We start from the raw sequence: 19,539 nt of genomic DNA on the forward strand, positions 1-19,539 counted from the left end.
CCAATGGGCCCCTGTTCATTGAGCAGCTAAATGTGAATTGCATGGTAGGGACAGAGGTCAGGTTAGGTCTGATTAACTCATAAATGACTGTGCCCACTGGATGCAACATGGGAAACCACAGCTGCTAATAAAGTATTACAAAATGCAAGCTTCATGAAGGTGGGGGCCTTGTCTGTCTTCTTCACCATTCAAGCCCTACCACCTGGCTCCATGCCTGGCACACCATAGATGCTCTATTAATATTTTTCCCGACATTTTATTATAAAAGATTTGAAACATAGCAAAGTTGAAAGAATTTTTCAGGGAAAGCTCATACACTCACCACCTACGTTTTACCATTTAAATGTTATGATATTTGCTATGTTATATATATATTATATATTATAAAATTATATATATATACCCATCTATTAATCCACTTCATTTTCCAAAGCATTTTAAAGTAAACTGCAAACATCAATACACTTCCCCCTAGGTATTTCAGCATGCATATCATTAACTTCTGTTCAATATTGTTTTGTACTTTTTTCTTTTGATGCAAATTTACTTACAGCTAAACATATAAATCTTAAGAGCACATTTACTGGATATTATGAATTGAGTTGCATCCCCACTAAAATTTCTATGCTGAAGTCTTAACCCCAGTACTGCAGAATGTGACTGTATTTGGATATAGGGTCTTTAAAAAGGTCAATTAATGTTAAATGAGTTTATTAGGGAGGACGTTAATCCAGTATGATTGGTGCCCTTAAAAGAAGAGGTGGTTGGGACAGACACACACAGAGTGAGGAAACACAGGGAAAAGACCTCCCCCTACAAGCCAAGGAGAGAGGACTGGAACAGATCCTGCCCTCACAGCCCTAAGAAGGAACCAACCCTGTCCATATCTTGATTGTTGACTTTTAGCCCCCAGAATTTTATGAAAATAAATTCATGTTGTTTAAGCCACCCAGTCTGTAGCATTTTGTTATGGCAGCCGTAGCAAACAAATACACTGGGTTTTGACAAATGCATTCACCTGTGTGACTCAAACATCTGTCAATATACAAAACATTAGTACACTCCAGAATGTTCTCTCATGCTCTTGCTCAAGCAATTTCCAACCAAGACACTACTGTGAATTTTTATACTCTAGGTTTGTTTTGTCCATTCTTGAACTTCATAAAAATAGAATTACGCGCTATACACTCTTTTATGTAAGGCTTATTTTGCTGAATGTTTTTGAAATACATTCATGCTTTTCCATGAATCAACAGTTTATTCTTTTCATTGCTAAGTAGCATTCCATTGTACGAATGTACCACAGTTTACTTATACATTATTGTATGGATACACACTGTGCTGGGAATAGGTTCTGATTTACGAAAATTATAGATAAAACTGCTGTGAATATTCCTGTATAAGTCTTTTCTTAATCATATGTTTTTATTTCTCTTGGAGAAATATCTAGGAATGGAATGATCGGCTCATATGGCAGGTGTGTGTTTCATTTTATAAGAAATGGCCTGAAATGTTTCCAACGTGGTTGCACCATTTTACATCCTTACCAATAATGCAGAAGAGTTCTGCATGTCCTTGCCAACATCTGGGGCTGTCACATTAAGTTTCATGAATGAATAAAGATGTGGATTGTTCCTGAGTCTTGAAGTGACTATTCCTGGAACTCCGTTGGAAACACCTCAAGTGGAAAAACCAGATTTCTTTCTCTCAGAGAAGAATACATGATGCAATGAGAAGGCTCTGGGCTTTGGAGATGGAATATCTGGGTCCATTTCCCACCTCTGCCACTTAGTTAGCTGTGTGATCTGGGCAAGCCATTTAAGTTTCTTGAGCTTCCATTTTCTCATGTGTCCCGAGGACAAAATGAGGAAATGCATTGAACAATGCTTACCATTGAGCCTGCATATAGCAAAGTTTAGAAACTGATGCTTCATGACACGGGTCAGTCACTGTTCTCTTTTTCATCTTTTCTCAGGACCTTCTCGTTCCTTTATCACATCCACCTTGCCCCTTAAATTCTTTCCTGCATCCTTTTCCTCCTTCTTCATACCTCTGTAGAAAATCAGAATTTTTTTTTAGAACAGGGCATACCCCCTAGTCAAAGGTATGCTTTGAAGAGATCAGGAGAACTGACTCACAGAAAAAAGACCTAAATTTTAATTGAGCTTCACTTATTAGTATGGTACTGGGGACAAATAAATCTTAGTCTTCTTATCTGTAATTTGTAGAGAACAACACCTTGCCCCATGGGGTCGCGTGGTAAGTCAAATCAAGTAAGTGTCCCAGACAGTGCACAGAACAGAGTAAGCGGTCAGGAAACAAGAGTTCTTTTCCTCCACCAGGTCTGAGGTCAGAAGGCACATCGCATGCATGAGGTCTGCACCTCTCTGCCCACTCTGAACTCTGCTTCTGACTCATTTGGGACTGCCAGAAGCCCTGTGATCTTTTGTCCCCTCTCTATAGATCTTGCTACTCAGGTCACTGATGTTCTTTGAATGTTCAGGATCCAAGTGCCTTGGTGTGTGATCAGGCCCCAATCCCTGAGGAGAGTGTATGACATGTGCTGATGGAGAAATACACAAGAAGAAGAAAAAAAGAGAGAAAGCAGGATTCACTTAGCATCTGTTTCCATCCTAAGCCTCAAAGAAAAGATTTCAGAAGATACCTTCCTCCATGCCTCTTCCCTATCATCTCGTCATTAAAGTCTCAGAGAGATATTCAGAGCATCCCTTCCCTCTTCAATTAAACGTAAAGGAATGTCTCTTCATATTTAACAAATGATTCCTGTGAATAAAAATAAAAACCTTTCATTCAGTGATCATTCTATTGGATTATTATTATTATTAACCACTGGTTGACTCTTGCTAATTGAGCTCCTCTGAATGAAAGGTTAACATTTCTTAGTACAAAGTTGCCACTAACCACTTAGCAATTTGCAGAATATGTTCCCTGTGCTTTGCCTAATTAAAGGAACATTGAGGAGAGGGGCTTGTGAGTTGTCAGGGATGATCTTGGGAAGATGGAAGTGGCCCAATATCACTCCGTAGCTCCTTAATACACCATGTTCATTCTAAATGAATTCTTAAACCTGTGCTTCTTGAAGTTGCTCAAGCCTTTACAACGATGAATGCTTGAAGTCTCCTAGACGCATAGATTTTCACTGGATAATTAGGAAATGGGGTAGATGAATCTCTTCCAAACTGTACTCTTGGGTAACCTAAATGGCTTAATTTAAATTGCTAAAGAATTTACCTATGTGGCAGGGTAAAAGGCTTTGGAAGCCAATAAAACTACATTTTAATACCAGCTATGACTTTTTCTAGCTTGTGACCTCGAACGTGTATCCTCTGGGAGTCTCACTTTCCTCACCTGCAAAATGTAAATAATAAGACCAACTGAAGCTGTTATGAAGATTAGAGATGATAAAGCACCAACACAGTACGTAATGGGTGCTCTAAATAAAAGTGCTAACTTATCATCATCATCATCATTCAGCCGAGAGTTTGTGACCTTTTACTTGCAAGCAGATTGAACCTGTGACACTATGTAAAAACATTCTCTTGGGACTTCTCTGTAAGAGTCAGCCAGATCCTATGTTTAATGCAAGAAGGGTAGAGGTAGTATCCTCTAAATCTCTGTGCAAGGCTGAATGTTTTGTCCTTCTGCTTCCCCAAGGACTGAAAAGCAGGCACAATGACTAAACACAAATTTATGCATTATTTATGTATGGGAAAGATGATTCTATTGTAACCTGTGGTATGCTGACACATAAATAAACCTTGTTAAATCAGATTCTGCAAGGGGCGGGGAATGACTCTTTACCTGATTTTGCTTCCTCTGGGTATCAGAATTATGACTGTAAGAGTCAGAGGGGTTGACCTGGAACTGACATCTAGTTTAACAATACCTGTAGGAATTCTGAATCTATGGGCTTTTAAAAAAATAATAGCTTTGAAGAGAATGCCTGAGCGTTTACGCTGGCTTCTAAGGAGGTTCTGTTTCCTGCGACTGCTGTGCATTTCAAGTCACAGTGATGGGCAATGAAGTGTCCCATCCTTCTGGCTCAAGGAGGAGTTGGTCAAGTTCAAGGACACTGATTGGGTCATGTTGCCCAAGAGGAGAGGACTGAAAGGAAACAATGCTCATAACACATGCAAGTATTGTTCTCTCTTCTCTCAACCCACTCACATGCCAGGGTGATTTTAACCAAAGACCAAAATCTTGGGTACCTACACCGGCCAAGCAGATTACCTGGATGAATGACAGCACTATCTGAAAAGAGCCGCTACTTCTCAGTGTCAGCTGATTGTTGCCAGATAGAGGTGTGCAGTGTTCCCAGTAGTCTTATTTTACAAGATGAGTTAGAAGATGAGATTCTCTGTATAATCTTCAATTTTTCAACTATTGGCAAATAATTTTTCTTTTTTTTTTTTTTTTTTTGAGACAGGGTCTCACTCTCTGTTGGGCTGGAGTGCAGTGGCGAGATCACAGCTCATTGCAGCCTCAACCTCCCCAGCTAGAGCAATCCTCCTACCTCGGCCTCCCAAATAACTGGGACCACAGATGTGCACCACCATGCTCGGCTAATAAATATTTGTTTGTTTATTTATTTATTTATTTATTATAGAGACAGGGTCTTGCTATGTTGCCCAGGATGTCCTTGAACTCCTGGGCTCAAGTGACCCTCCCACCATGGCCTCCCAAAGTGATAGGATTACAGGCATGAGCCACTGCACCTGGCCAACTTTTTAAAAACACTGTAGAGGTCGACAAACACATTTAAGGTCCAAAATCAGCCTTTAGACAGCCAGTTAAGAGCTTAGTCACTGGAGTTAGTCAGAACTGGGATCAAGTCTTGGCTCTGCACCTTAGTGTCTGGGTAACCTTGGGTAGGGTTCAGTCTCCTCACCTGCAAAACGAAGTTAATGATGGTACCTACTTCATTTGGCATTCAGATTAATCGGGATTACACTCACAAAGCCCTAAGCGTAATGCCTGGCACATAAAATTGAATTAACACTTGTTTAAGAAGTCATTGGTGCATCAAAATGTGGGAACAGAATTGAAGAATGTCAGCCAAGGTTAACCTTTCCAGCCCGTACATGGTGATTAATTATGGACTGTCCCATTTTATTTCTTAGTAATTTTGTCCATGTATCTCCAAGTTGGCAGGAATTCCAAGCCAGGCTTTTCCCCAAGAGCTACCCATGATAAATGATCTCTTCCCACCTCAAATGCAACCAGGTCCATACCAATAAATGTGGTTTATATCTTTCCCTCCATTTTGAGATAACAGGAAGAAATGGGTTAGCAATGGGATAGTTTGAAAAGACCCCCAGTGAATCCTGGATTTCCTCAGAGAAACTTCTTTTGTTTTCACTCATCTTTGTCACCATCTTCACTGACTTCTCTCAGGAAGCAGAAATAGAAAGTACGTGAGCTAGACGGCTAGAAAGTAGAGGCAGCTCCCCTAGGCTTTGTCCAATTTTCTCTACAAACACAGGTCAGGACAGCAGAGGAGAGGCTGCTCCTGGGTCAGGAAAGGTAAGAAATATCTCTAGGTCAGAGTTCAGCACTCAATCTCAGCACTGTTGACATGGGGCCAGAGGACTCGTTACTGTGGGGGATGTCCTGTGTGTTGTAAGATGTTCAGGAGCATTTTTTTTACTTCCACTGACTAAATACCAGTAGTGCATACACTGCCCCTGCCCCTGCTACACACCAGTTCTGGCCATTGAAAGATCTCCAGATATTGACAAATGTCCTGTGGAGACAAATGTGCCCCACTAAGGACCCCTACTCTAAATCCATCCCTTCCCTGCTACTCCTTGGGGATATCCCTGATTCTGGAACCCTCCCTGTAATAAAATTAAGAGAAAACAACCAGAAGTATAAGAGCATTCTGTAAAGAAATCTTTAGGGCCAGGTGCGGTGGCTCACGCCTGTAATCCTAGCACTTTGGGAGGCCGAGGCGGGTGGATCACGAGGTCAGGAGATCCAGACCATCCTGGCTAACACAGTGAAACCCCGTCTCTACTAAAAATGCAAAAAATTAGCCGGGCAAGGTGGCGGGTGCCTGTGGTCCCAGCTACTCGGGAGGCTGAGGCAGGAGAATGGCGTGAACCCGGGAGGTGGAGCCTGCAGTGAGCCAAGATCGCGCCACTGCACTCCAACCTGGGTGACAGCAAGACTCTGTCTCAAAAAAAAAAAGAAAACTTTAGGAAAAAAAATACAGAGAGTGGATTTTGGGATCAGCTAACAAGGATTCAAATTCTGGTTCACCCTCAGATGAATTGCTTGAAGCAAAATACCTCACTTCTCTGAGTTTTAAATGTTTCCTTTGTAAAATGAGGATTATGAAACCCTCCTCCCAGGGATATTTTTCATATTAACTGTGATAATGTCAGGAATCTAAATATCACAGCATTATACAGTTCTGCTAAATAAACAGAAATAATTATTATTCCATGAGAAAGATAAAAATTCACCCTGATTTTTTTTTTTTGAGACAAGGTCTTGCCCTGTTGCCAAGGCAAGAGTGCAATGGTGTGATCACAGCTCACTGCAGCCTCAACCTCCTATGTTCAATTGATCCTCCCACCTCAGCCTCCCAAGTAGCTAGGACCTCAGGCACATGCCACTATGCCCAATTAATTTCTTTTTGGTAGAGATAGAGTCTTGCTATATTGCCCAGGCTGGTCTCAAACTCCTGGGCTCAAGTGATTCTACTGCCTCAGCCTCACAAAGTATGTATTCTAATCCTAAAAAAAAAAAAAAGTTACTGGATCATGTTCAGTATTTTATGTATTTTAGAAATTTAGACAAGGCCCCACCAATTCAATAAATGGCCTATTCACTATTAATTCTGAGGGGCTGATGCCCAAATGAGACAATTTCCCTCTAGTTGTCTCGCTCCTTCCTTCTTTCTCAATGTCTCTGGTTAAGAAATCATCCATGATCTTTTAAGCATAGAAATGTACAAAATATTTGAGTCCTTCTATCTACTTTGTCTTATATACTGTAATCAGTTCAAAGTAAAAAGGCCCCAAATCACCATTCTCACTTCATCTCCCCTTAGGTCTGCTCCATTCACTCAGTAAATATTTCTGAGAACCTACTAAGTGCCAGGCATTTGAGTTAGATGGATGAAAAGATATTACTGTCTTCTCCTTATAAACTCACAAAGCAATGGGGAAAATGGATAAGTAGGTGGTCAATTGTAATACATTGTGGTCATTTTTTAAAGCTTCACTTTCTAACGTTTTTTCTTTCTTGTTTGAAAAACAATGAAGTCAGTATAGGATCGCAAATTTATGCTAATAAGGAAATTAAGGAAAAGAAAAATAAGTGTAAGCAAAATAAGAGGAAGTCAAAAAATTAGTGTTCACACATGCATGTTTAACAGGTTACTCGTAGCCTGTAAATTGAGCACTGAGCTTCCTAGTTGCCAATGTGAAAAGAGAAAGAAGTTACCAGACAATTTGGTGTGGTCAGTAGGGAAAGAAGAGGAGAGTTGGGGAAAACATCCTATACAAGGTCATGTCTGAGATGAATCTCAAAGCACAAGCAGGAGCTATGCACAACGATAAAGCAGGGGTGGGTAATATAGGTGAACTTTATAGTACACTCAAAGTCCTGGAGACAAGGTACAGCATAGCAGGCCCCAAGCTTGTGAGCAAAGCTTGGGGTTCTGTTTGCTTTTTACCATTTCTCTTTGCTTGACGGGATCAGGTTAGAATCAAATTGCATAATAAATCCTGCCAGAAATCTTCCCTTGCTGTTTCCACAGGAAGTCATTTAAAAAGGTGAAATTCAGCCACAGCTACATCAGTTGCAAGAGGAAAGACACTGGGAAATTTTGCCTTTTCTTTTTGTTCCTGGTTTGGCAGAGAGAGAATACATGAAAATCGATTCAGAGGTAAATGCTCTGCTAATAGAAAAGCATTAACGATAAAAGTAGGTCACTGGCAGGGCCTTTCTGCTCTCCCCTGTGCTACCTGGATTACAGATACCCTTCATTACTGATACCAGCAGCTGCATGGGGTCTGCATTGCCCATTTGCTATCCTGGATGTCCTCTGATTATGCCCCCGAAGCCCCCTGAACAAATGCCCAGTGCTGACCATGTGAAAGAGATATTCTTCACCTGACTTCTCATGTTCTATGCATTTTACCCCAACCAACCAAGCAACCAGCCAACCAGCCAATCAATCCAAGGTACTCACTGAGCATCCACTTTGTGCTGGGCATTGAGCTGGAGCCAGGTCATGGAGAACCTTGTAAGACTTATGTTGTGGGTCAGTCTCCCAGGGAAAAAAGACTCTGAGCAGAGATTCACACGCAGGGATTTTGTTGGGGAGTGGTTTTGAGAACAACAGATATAAGGATGGGAAGGAAGCAAGCTGGACAAAGGGAGGAAGTAAGGAAAACTGCAGTGACAATAGAAGCTGCAGATGATCTTATGTGGGGGCACTGGAGCTGGGGTGGCCCCTCAAAGATGTTCCAAATTGAAGCAAGGGAGGCAGGCTTGTGTGCCTTAACCCTGACCAGTTGTTGCATACAACGAAGAGACATGACCTTGGATGGGGCAACACTCTTTCTAGGGAGGCACTCAGCTATGAGTTATCAGCAGTCAATGGACCAACAGGTATATATGCCTGCTGCATAGTAACAGACCAATGCACTGAGGCAGCAGGGTTTGCAGCAGAGAAAGAGTTTAATGATCACAGGGTGCCAAGCAAGGAGATGGGAGGAGACTCTCAAATCCATCTCCCCAAGGAATTCTGGGCTGGAGGTTTTAAGGGGATTATGGAGGCTGAGGGGCTGGAAATTTGGAGTCATAGATTGGTTGGGGCAAATAGAAGGAAATCATCAGGACATGGCAACTGCATTCCTTGGTGAATCAGCTTCTCATGGGGTCCTCCAGACCAGCTGACAACAGTAGTTTCACTGGTATGTAGGACCTGAAAGAATATCTCAAAGGGAAAACATAACATTTTATAATGTTCAAGTTGTTACCTGTAGAGTAGTTAAGGAGAACTATAATCTTATAACAAGGTCTACATGATTCCAGGACAATAAGCACCAAACTATGAGGAAGCAGGTCAGAGGGCAAAGTGACCTCATGATTAAAGCTGAGTGTGCTGCAAACTTCGTCTATTATGTTTCTCCCTTTCCTTTCTTCCCTGATTATTTTTATAAAGTTCACAGGGACGGCTTCATCTACACTCCCAGCCGCTGGGGAAATAAATGCCTTAGTCTTGTAGGAAGGTCAGGGCAGCACACCACAACATCCACTGTACCAAAGGAAGGAATTGAGATTTTATTCTCAGAATAAGGGGAAGTTATTGCAGTGGTTTAGGCAGGGGAGTTGCATGGTCTGACCATCACTGTGAAAGCATGACTCCCACTGGGTGATGAAGTAGGGGTGAGCAAACATGGCAGCAGGGAGACCAATTAGGAGACTATTGGAGACATTTCAACCAGAAGGAGGCGGATGCAGTGGAAACAGATGAAGTGGATAGTTTAAAACAGCAGGACACGATGAATAACTGGCTCGGACGGTGAGGAAGACTCTGGCTTGAGCACCTAATGGATCATGAGATAGTTGACGCCAAATGAAGTTTGCATTTCAGGAGAAGGCTGTGCACTCAACCTGAGGCAGAGTGAGTCTGAGTTCCCTGGGAGATATCCCAGAGGAGATACGGCATCATTTGAGTGTGGCACTCAGAAGAAAAATTGAGGCTGGAGGTACAAAAGGAGGAAAATCTCCAGCTCAAAAATAATACCTGAGGCTATGGAGTCTTCCTAGTCAGAATGCATAGCTCAAAAACGAAAGAGGGCCCATGAAAGAGCCCTGGAGAAACACAGTCTTTTGTGTTTTTTGAGACAAGGTCTTGCTCTGTCACCCAGGCTGGAGTGCAGTGGCACAATTGTGGCTTACTGCAGCCTTGACCTCCCAGGCTCAAGCAATCCTCCCACCTTAGCCTCCTGAGTAGCTGGCACCACAGGTGCATGCCACCACACCTGGCTAATTTTTGTGATTTTTAGTAGAGATGAAGCCTCTCTATGTTGCCTAGGCTGGTCTCGAACCCCTGTTCTCAAGCAATCCTCCCACCTCCGCCTCTCAAAGTGCTAAGATTACAGGCAAGAGTCACCACACCTGGCCAAGAAACAGTTTTTAAGTAAAGAGCAGAAGAGTGGAAGCCAGGAAAACAGGCTTCACATAAGCCTGTCAGTGAAACACCAGGAGAACGTGCTGATAATGGCACTAACTTTCACGGAATGCTCTTTGTGCTGGTCACTATGCAATGAGACTTGCAAAGATTATTTTTATATTCTTTGAAGTGGGTATAACTCCTGTCTTCTCCTTACAGTTGGAGAAACTGAGGCTTAAACTGCTGGAGTAATTTGCTCAGGATTGTACACTCAGTAGAAGGAGTGCAAGGCATTGCTCTCAGACTTTCTGACTCCATATTAAATGGCCTCAACCACTCTGATTTACTGCTATAGAGAAGTCAAGATGATGGGGAGTTTTTCAGTAAGGAAACAATGGTCAAATCTGGAAAATTCTGCAAAGAGGAAGGACTACCATTTAATCCAGCAATCCCATTACTGGGTATCTACCCAAAAGAAAATAAGTCATATGAAAAAAGACACTTGCACACGCATATTTATAGCAGCAAAATTTGCAATTGCAAAAATATGGAACCAACCTAAATGCACATCAACCAATGAATGGATAAAAAAAAATGTGGTATATATACACCATGGAATGCTACTCAACCATAAAAATAAACAAAATAATGGCACTTGCAGTAACTTGGATGAAGTTGGAGATTGTTATTCTAAGTGAAGCAATTCAGGAATGGAAAATCAAGTATCATATGATCTCATAAGTGAGAGCTAAACTATGAGGATGCAAAGGCATAAGAATGATATGATGGACTTTGGGGACTCAGGGGGAAGGCAGGGAGTGGGGTGGTGAATAAAAGACTACACACTGGATATCGTGTACACTGCTTGGGTGAGAGGTGAACCAAAATCTCAGAAATCACCACTGAAGAACTTTTCCATATAACCAAAAACCACCTGTTCCCCAAAAACTACTGAAATAATTTAAAAAAAAAAAAAAAAAAAAGAAGGAGAATGACAGTACCCATGCTCTTTTCAACAAGGAAGGCATTGGTGGCTTGGTGGGAGTGCTTCTACTGAAATGATGGACATGAAAGCCAGACCTGTGCTGGACCAAGATGGAATGATTAATTTCTCTGAGTGCACTGGGCATAAAGTTATGATGTGGAATTATCCACCTTACTAGGTTTTGCAGTCAATCAATGACTTTTTAAAAAAAAAAAAAAGTATCTCTGTGTGACTATTTTGTTGACCATAGGGGTCCATATAAACCCTATTGGTTCAGTTAAGAATGTTTGGTGTCTATAGAGAGAACATGGATAGGCAAAATTGTTTAGGAGAGAATAAGTAATTTTAATAGAAGAAGGCAAAGTAATAGCTACATTTAACACCATTGTTCTTAGGATATGGTCAAAGACTGGTCCACTCTCCAAAGGATTTTATGATAACACTCAGGCTTCTTTTGTATTGATTTGACTGAGATATTGCTTTCTTTTTTCTTGAGTTTAGAGAAAATTCTTATTATGATAATAATAGTAATAATAATCACATTTACTGACTCAAGACATAATTCTAGAATTCCAATTATATGCTAAGCACTGGAGATCCCGGATAAATCAAAGTTCCTGTCCTGGGTGAACTCACTCTTGTTGGAGAGGAAGGAATATAAGCAAATATACGTGTTATTAAGTGATAAGGAATAATGAAGGTGGTGTGTGGTTTTAGTGGAGAGCTCAAAGAAGAAAGTGGAAGCAACATGATGGAGGGGGGAATGCTATATAGAGGAAGATTATTGAAGGAATGCACTTAAGCTGGCTCTTAAACAATGGAGGGAATGTGACACTCAGATGGAATGTGGGGAACATAATGCATTTGGGAGTCTAATGCATAGTTCCACATGGCTGGAACCCAGAATTTTGTAAAGCAGCAGGAGAAGAAATACAGAGAGGCACCTCCCCACAAGATACAACACTGCACAGCTTGCTAAGGTGCTTCACCTCCATTATGTAAATGGTTCCACAAGCTATGGAGAAAGGAAACTTACATACACTGAATTACCTAATATACTCCTGGCATTTGAGCTTTGAGGTTTTAAGTTATCCTATGTAAATCCAGCCACATGCCTGAGATGTGGGTACTAGTTACCATCTCTGCTTAAAGATTAGGGAAATTGGCCAGGTTCGGTGGCTCAGTCCTGTAATCCCAGCACTTTGGGAGGCCAAGGCGGGTGGATCACGAGGTCAGGAGATCAAGACCATCCTGGCTAACACAGTGAAACCCCGTCTCTACTAAAAATACAAAAAATTAGCCGGGCGTGGTGGTGGGCACCTGTAATCCCAGCTACTCGGGAGGCTGAGGCAGGAGAATGGCGTGAACCCTGGAGGCGGAGCTCGCAGTGAGGCGAGATTGCACCACTGCACTCCAGCCTTGGCAACAGAGCGAGACTCCGTCTCAAAAAAAAAAAAAAAAAAAGATTAGGGAAATTGACACCCAGAGAAGATGACTTCTCCAAGGTCTGAACATGGAGTTTTCAACTCACGTCTATCTGACTCTCAAGTCTGTTCTCTTTTTATTACATGATCCTGCCTTTTTGCTATACCTAAACATTCATAAATACAGGAGGGGATGCAGAATACTATATTCCTAAAGAGCATAGTGAATCATTCATGGAGCTATAGCTGGCCCCTCCTCAGCACAGCATGATTTCAAAGCTCTTCTCTCCAAGCAGGCTGGTCTAGGAAAAAAAGTTACTTCCACACTGACCTTTAATACAAAAGAATGTGAATGATCAGGGAAGGGGAGGAAGCTAGATTTAAATTACTTCTTGAATACTGATTCTGAAAGCAGGAACTTGTGATGTGGACTTTTAATGATATGAACATATGAAAAATGCCAAGATCTTTTTATTTTATTAGATTAATTTTTTAAAATATTTCCAAACAGATTTGCAACATACAGTTTGCAGGCATAGGAAGAGAAAGGTTGGGCAGGGTTGTGAGACCCATTAAAACAATAAAACATTCCTGAAGTTATACCCAAGTTAGGGAGGAAGATTTGTTCATTCATTCATTCATTCATTCATTCATTCTCCAACATTAGTTCATTGTGAGTCCCTATAATTTGTGAGTCCTCCTATGCACCAGGCACCACTCAAAGCACTGAGGATCCCTCAGTGGACAGAATAGACAAAAGCCCTGCCCTGCAGAAGTTACATTCCAGTAGGAAACAACATGGAACTTCTGAAATGCTATGCCGTAAATCTAAATGGTGAACATGATATTTAACGAGGACTCAAGAGACCAGAATTCTATCTCCAGTCCTGTTGCTAACTAGCTTCTCTCTCAGTAAAACCACCTAACATTTCTATTTCTTCATTTCCTCATCTGTAAAGTGGGAACAGTGCAACTTACACTTCCTGTTGCATGAAGTGGTCATGTGCCTCAATCTGCTCAAAAAAAAAACACAGACTGCTATATTCCAAAGAACACCAAACAGGTAACTACGAGCATTTACTACTCCTACTCCTGCTGCTGCTGCAGCTACTGACATTATTACTGCCATTGCTACTACTACTTCCACTATTACTTCTGCTGCTGCTGATGCTGTTACTGCTACCACTACTGCTGTTGCTGTTATGACTACCACTATGTCTACAACTAATATTGCTGCTGTTACTCCTACGACCACTGTTTCTTCTTGCTCCTCTTCTACTACTACTGCTATTCTAATACTGCTACTAATGCCATTATTACTATTATTTCTACTATTACTATGACTATCACTGCTATTGCTATTTTTACCACACTTTACTCTTGGCTTCCATGACACTCATTTGTTGATTTTCTCTTACTTCTCTGGGTGCTCCCTCTCAGTTTCCCTCAATCCATCTTTCCTCCACCTCCAACCCTGGTACCCTTCCTTAGCACTCTGTGCTTTCCTTCAGATGATGTCAACAATTCCCTCTAAAATGCTATAGTTTGATGAGTTCTCACTGGCATTTTCAGTCAAGATATTTTGAACATGACTTCTCCATGTTTTAGAAAAAACTCCTCTCCTGGAATCTATATCTGGGTGTCTCTCAGAAGCCGCAAACTCAATCTGACAAAAGCTGGACTCTTGCCCTCCCCTTCCAAATCTGCCCCCTCCCTTCTTGTATCTTCTGTCTTAGGAAATGACACCATGACTTCCATCATCATATCACAATAAACCTGGCAATTATGTCTGACACTCCCTTTCTCTTGTTCCCGAACACTCTCTCACTCACAAATTCCTATGGATTTTACCTTATAAATGTTTCTTGATACTCTCAAAGCCCTGACTTCACCACTACATAATCTAGGCATATAACAAAATTACACTGGTACCCCGTAAATTTATACAAATTTTTAAATATATTTCTTGAGCATGTCTACTTCTGTGCATCACCCCCTCAGCTCATGAGATTGTCTCCCATGTCACCAGGACCATTACTGTTGTTTCCTAACTTCCACTATTACCCCCTTTGTTTAATTCTCCATTTTGAAAAGATCTTTCATGCTTTTTTTTTTTTTTTTTTTGAGACAGGGTATTATTTTCTCACCCAGGCTGGAGTGCAGTGGGGTAATCATGGCTCACTGCAGCCTTGGCCTCCTGGGCTCAAGTGATCCTTCCAAGTCAGCCTCCCAATTAGCTGGAAAGAGGTGTGCACCACCATGCCCAGCTATTTTTTTTTAAATATTTTTGTAGAGATGGGAGTCTCACTATGTTGCCCAGGCTTGGTATTCAACTCCTGGCTTCAAGTAGTCCTCCCACTTCAGCATTCCAAAGTGTTGGCATTATAGGCATGAACCACTGCACCCACCCATTTCATACCTTTTCTTTGCTTGTAAAATCAAGTTCAAAATCTACAACATGCCCCTCAGGGGCAGGCTGATTGTCTCCTTCTCCCCCTCCAGCTTCACTCTAGGATCTTTGTCTTCCCTCTTGCTTCAATCACGCATACCTGTCTCCTCTGTGAGCCAGATTTTTTCCATCGCAAGGTCTTTCCACATGCTCTTTCCTCTGCCTGGAATGTTCCTTTAGCCCCATCTCCCCAACCCACCCACAGGGCTCATACTTATCTTTCAAACTTCATCTTCACTGTCATTTCCTTCAACCTCCTGCCTAGACTTGCTTCCCTTAGTCAATCTCAGAGCACTGATGGATTTTGCCTTTTAATTACTTGTATGAGTGAAATCATGTTCAAAGACTGTCTCTCCTGATAGAACTTGAAGTTCAGGACATGCTTGTAATCCCAGTGCCAAGAAAAGAGCCTGGCACAAAGCAGGTATTCAATGAATGTGTATTGAGTGAACAAACAAGTAAATCATCACCGTTGTTGTTATAAAGTCACTGCCCTCTGGAGATTTCAGTTCCCTCTTATGAGCATCCCATTCTGTGAGATTTTGTTTTGTTTATGAAATGTTCTGCTCTACTCCTTTGAACCTAGCAGGTTTCAATTTGGCTTTCCTTCCATTCTTCCCAGACTCACATGGGACAGACCTTAATGCATGCATTTGGCTCTAATAAACTCAGTTCCAAGGTAATTGAACTTCCTGCTATTTTGGGGTGGCACTGTTATGGAAGGGGGAAAAATCACAGTCCTCTAACAATTATTATCACTGTTATTCACATCTGAGCTAGAAGCCACCTAAGCAGCTTCTGAAAACATTTCAGATAAAGAACCTAGCGTGTGCCTGAGTCTGTTTTTTATTTTTAAATTTTTCTCTGGATCTTCCTGGACCCAATCACCCAGAGACGGTAGAAGGGCCCTGGTGAAACATGCCAGCCCTGAGGTGCCTCATGACTGACAGATCTTTGCAGCTATGGGCCAGCTGCCATCTGCCAAGTGGCCTCCAAGGGCTCCTGCCAAGAAAAGAGAGGCTCGAGGGAGCAGGAATTGAAAATAACTTAGTTTACACAACACACATACACACACAGTCTTATCAATACCCTTGGCTCAATTCAGACGTTGAGCTGTAAATATCAAATCCTCAAGGGTATTTCAAAAATAATTGCATTGGAGCAGGCCTGTTGGGTCCATGCCCCTTAAAGATAAAATAAACCTCACCCCACCATGTGCCCTCACCCATAAACAGATGACAGGGAACTCAACAGAAACTCAGTCTATATTTATACTGAAGCTCTGTTCTTCCTGATGAGACTCTCCATTACTCCAGTAGGATTTTTCTTTCCTTTCAAAGTGACTCTTGGCTGAGCATGGTGACTCATGCCTGTAATCTCACACTACTTTGGGAGGCCAAGGCGGGCAGATCACCAGAGGTCAGGAGTTCGAGACCAGCCTGGCCAACATGATGAAACCCCTTCTCTAATAAAACTACAAAAATTTGCTGGGTGTGGAGGCGCACACCTGTAATCCCAGCTACTCTACTCTGGTAGCTGAGGCAGAAGAATCACTTGCACTCAGGGGGCAGAGGTTTTACTGAGCCTACATTGTGCCACTGCACTCCAGCCTGGGCAACAGAGCGAGATTCTGCTTCAAAATAAATACACACACACATAAATAAAAATAAAAGTGACTCTTGGTCCTGGAATGTCTGGGAAATAGCAGGAAGATGGGCAGAACTTCCACTAACCAGCCTTCCCTTTTGTGCACTCAGAACCATGATCTTGCTCCCAGCTCCCCTGTACCCTGCTGAGGTGCCTGCTGCAAATGGATCATGCTCTGTATTTTACAGACATTCTCTTGGTTGCTGCCATCATAAACCCTCAGGGCCCAGGTCTCACAGTACCCTCTGACAGAGCTATCTAAGCCCCCAAAAGCCCCAGCTGTTTCCATACTTCCACCTCCCAACTCTGAGTCTCAACGATGCTTGACACCTCCTCTCGGCATCCCCCATCAGATCCCAAGTTACTCAGGATTTATAGGACTCTCAGGAAAGCAGTGAATCTCTCCCCCTTTCTCTACCTATTACTCAATCACAGGTTCCAGAACCAGTTACCAATCAAAAGAAGATACCAAATATCTCCAGCCTTTGTCTTGGGTGAGTAGGACTCAGCCAGGTTCTTCAGACAGTGTTGAGAACACAGACCAGTCAAGCCTGCATATTTTGTAAAGATTTACTGGACTCTCTGTACTTTCACAGAAGGAGACAATGGCCCTTCACCAGTAAGACCAAGAGAACAAGAAAAAATAACACAAGTTATGTATTGAATGTTTACCAGTTTTCTAATCACTTCACAGGCCTTGCCTTTCATTGAAATTTACAAGAGCCTGACGCGTTATGTGGTTTTTGTCCTCCTCATTGTTGCTGTTATTATTTTGTAAGGAGAAAGACTGAGGCTCAGAGTGGTTAATTAATTTGCCCTTCCATTGTCAGGCAAATGACAATGCTTTTTTGAAACACGTATCTGTGCTGATGCCAAAACCTGAGCTTTTAAAAGTATAAAAAATAACAAAAGTTGACATTTAATGATCAGGATTACCGAATGCCAGGCACTAAGCTAAGCATTTAACATGCCTTCTCTTCTTTCCTGTAATGATCCCACGAGGTAGGCATCAATATGCCCATTTTAGAGAAGAGGTCACTGAGGTCCAGAACAGCTAAGTATCTGGTCCAAGGACTTAACAACTGGTGAGTAGAGAAGCAGGGATTCCAGCCCAGGTCTTCTGACCTCAGAGTCTACTTACTCACAGCACTATGGGAACCTCTACAAAAGTTTCATGGAGGACCTCTGGCCCACAGAGAAGTATTATCTCAAAATGTTTCCCTATGCTGCCTCAATCCTCTGACCAAAACCCAACATCCTATTTTTTTAAATTCAAATCAACAGCAAGAGAAGTAGAGATTGAGATTTGTATCTTTAAGGTACAATTCAAAATTTCATCTTACTCTTAAAACACATGATAATATACAATCCCCTCCAGTGGAGCCACCTAAGCCACCAGCTGCCCCAGCTACTTCCATACTTCCGTCTCCCAACTCTGAGTCTCAACAATGTTTGCCTCCTACATCAGATCCCAAGTTACTCAGGATTTATAGAACTCTCAGGAAAGCAGTGACTCTCTACCCCTTCCCCTACCTGTTCCTCAATCACAGGTTCTAGAACCAGATACCAATCAAAGGAGATACTAAATATCTCCAGCCTTCGTCTTGGGTGAATGAGAATCAGCCAGGCAGAGAGGCGTCCTCCAGCAAGGAACACCAGTTTGTGCCAAGGCCCAGTGGAGACAGACACAATGGGGCATTCCCGGAGCTGCTTATGCTTCAGCATGACACAGCCTGGTAAGCGGGCTGGGAGCCCGTGGCCACCCCTTTGTGAAAGGGCAGGCTCTGAAAGGTGGATTCCCCTGGTGTCCTGCATCCCCGGATTTTGCACCACCCAGTGCGTCCATTCCTGGGCAGCTGTCCTCAGTAGTACCCAGCACAGGTAACTGACCACTGTAGATCAAGACTGTTTCTCCAGACCTTGACTCATCTCAGCCTCAGAGCAAACCATTTCTACATTTGTATAATGCTATTCACCAGAGGTCACTGGTCATGACAGCTGTGACATCTACCCACATGTTCTTTTGGCTGACTGTCTGGTCAATTATTTTCATCTCAAAGCCCCATAATTTCCCAGGCTGGTACGGTAGCCAGGGCACAGGGTCAGGAATTATATATACCTAGGTACTAGTCATGCATCTTTCCTTTACCAGCTGTGTGACCTAGGACATGTCACTTTATTTCTCCAAAATCCAATTGCCTTACTGTTAACTGGGGATTATAAAGCCCTCCTTTCATAGTGTTGCTGTGAGGATTAAATATGCTCATCAAAGACCTGGTATGAAGAAGAGGTCTCATGTGTGTCATTAAGCCCTTTTCCCCTACATAACCAAGTGCATAAGTGCATAGACGTAGTGAGACAGTGATTAGACCTTTTGAGCAAGGGAACTTCAAAGGCAGCTCACGGTATTGCCAGAACTCTCTGAATGGATTCATTTATGGAGAGACTGTAAAGAAAGCCCACAAAGCCATGAACTCAACCCTTCACTTATCCCTGCTCTTCATATTCGAATGCTGGAAAGGCAGGACAAGCTGGACCAACATGCAGGGAAAGGTGACCACAAAGCCAGGTGTGTGAAGGGAATGAGGAAGGGAATTGGGCAGGTGCTCACTGAAGAAAGATATCTCCATAGGGGCCAGCCCATCAACGACCACCTTCTTCCTGATTCCAACTGAGCCTTAGAAACCAGCTACTTCTTCTACATGCTATGCTCCTAAGAGTCTGTAGACCCCACCAAAGGTCAAGAAATTGCAAAAAATCTTGATAGACTCTAAAAGAAAGGAAGCTTTTTTTTTTCTTTTTTGACAGAGTCTCACTCTGTCACCCAGGCTGGAGTGCCATGGTGTGATCTCTGCTCACTGCAACCTCCGCCTCCTGG

The 19,539-nt window shown here is 42.3% G+C and overlaps 2 long non-coding RNA genes across 2 annotated transcripts in view; one reads left to right on the top strand and one right to left on the bottom strand.

The window, feature by feature from the left end:
- Positions 1–1,983: 1,983 nt before the first annotated feature.
- The window catches only part of LOC134732380 (uncharacterized), a 165,170-nt gene continuing 147,614 nt past the window's right edge, over positions 1,984–19,539 (bottom strand). The window contains exon 3 of the long non-coding RNA XR_010115482.1: positions 1,984–2,052. This is a non-coding gene — a long non-coding RNA (uncharacterized lncRNA). The remainder of the gene's footprint in view (positions 2,053–19,539) is intronic.
- LOC129462724 (uncharacterized) lies at positions 7,825–17,313 on the top strand. Its single transcript, XR_008650931.1, has 5 exons — positions 7,825–7,918; positions 13,525–13,628; positions 15,305–15,438; positions 17,097–17,155; positions 17,258–17,313. It is a non-coding gene; the product is annotated as an uncharacterized lncRNA (long non-coding RNA).

Source organism: Symphalangus syndactylus, chromosome 14, assembly GCF_028878055.3.
Source record: "Symphalangus syndactylus isolate Jambi chromosome 14, NHGRI_mSymSyn1-v2.1_pri, whole genome shotgun sequence".
NCBI classification, from domain to species: domain Eukaryota; kingdom Metazoa; phylum Chordata; class Mammalia; order Primates; family Hylobatidae; genus Symphalangus; species Symphalangus syndactylus.